Below are 1,737 nucleotides of genomic sequence, written 5' to 3'. Positions count from 1 at the left end.
GCCAGATTCTCCACAGAGAATATCGTCATTAGCATGTCTTGCTAAATTTGTGTGAATGTATCCTTTCCGAAACAGTCCCTTGTCAAGTTATATACTACAACCCTAGCATGTTGCTGTCTTTACGCATCATTATGGTCTTTGATGATGAAAAGCATGGATGAATATTTAGAGATGAATGCTAATGGTGAGATATAAGCTCTGCCGTTGCTATTTAGAAATATTATTCTACAAAAAAAATTTAGTGATTTTCATACACAGAAGTGATGCTAGCTAATGGTTTGATTTTATAAGCACTAAGATTAAAGAATCATAAGGATGACTAGTTATCCTAGTGATTAAAGAATCATAAGGATGACTATGAATAGTTAGTTTAGCTTGTTTCTTTTGTTTTAAAATAAGAAATGAAAGATTTCTTATAACGCTGATTAGAAATGTTTTTCTCTCTCTCTCTCTCTCTCTCTCTCTCTCTCTCTCTCTCTCTCACACACACACACACACACACACACACACACACACACACACACACACACACACACACACACACACACACACACACACACACACACACACACACATATACTGTATATGTGTGTAGATGAAGCCATTAGAGGTTGGATGAATGAAGCCATGAAGAGATGCACATGGTCAGCAACAATACAAATAGTGGGTAAAAAAGTTTGTAAAGAAAACATTCCCCATTCCTTCACTGCTGTTCAATATATTTATTTATTGTACAATTCTGAACTAAACTCTAAAGACATTTAGAATCCTTATAAGTCAAAATACTTGAAATCACATTTATTTCCTTATTTTGATGCTTGATGTGAACATTACATGAAGTAATGCACTGCTGTGATTGAGTTGGTCACATGCCAATTTGTATATGTGTTCCTATTAATGTGGTGGTGAGTGTTTGTGTGTGTGACTGTGTAGTACACAAAATAGCTATGATGATCTGCAACCTGGAGCTTTGTTATGATTGAACTAAGAAATATGGAATGAAAAATCCTGCTGCACTTAAAATTTACATTCAGGTAAGATTTGGTTTGAAAATTGTTTGACAACACACACACACACACACACACACACACACACACACACACACACACACACACACACACACAAAGGCAAGCACGTCTCTCATGGGTTAAGTGAAAGCAGGGCAGTCAGTCGTATCCTGGATAATTACCAGTGCTTAAGTTGGACCACACCTTAGATAAACCCCTAATGCTTCAGTCTGCCGCAAACACTCTGCCTCCAGCAAGCTGTGGCATGTTCCACCCCGTCTGTGTATGTGTGTGTGTAGTCTGCGTGTTTTTTTTTGTTTTTTTTTCAGCCGTTTAGTTACCTCACTCATGACATGTTGATGTTTTCAGTGCTTATTTAGTCCCTTATGGAAAGTCACATACATTTCACATGTGTTCAGTGGGTAAGAAAATGTGAAAAACAGTAGATTTTCATTATGTTATGCTCTGACACATAAATGTACAGGATTAGTATGCAATCACATAATAAAAGAATTGATCATTTGAAAAATCGAATTATGTGAAAATAAAGGAATATGCCATCTCTATTATTATATATTCACACACACGAAGAAGAAGACAAAAAAGAGGAGGAGGAGGAAGAAGAAGAAGAAGAAGAAGAAGAAGAAGAAGAAGAAGGCATAACTGCAAAAACAAAAGCATTTCACCTAAATGCAAAAAGTGTGATTCCTAGAAACTTAAGAAATTCAGC

This window comes from Tachysurus fulvidraco, chromosome 2, assembly GCF_022655615.1.
Source record: "Tachysurus fulvidraco isolate hzauxx_2018 chromosome 2, HZAU_PFXX_2.0, whole genome shotgun sequence".
Classification (NCBI taxonomy): Eukaryota; Metazoa; Chordata; class Actinopteri; order Siluriformes; family Bagridae; genus Tachysurus; species Tachysurus fulvidraco.
The sequence above is the reverse complement of the archived record's forward strand: the minus strand, read 5'-3'. Positions refer to the sequence as shown.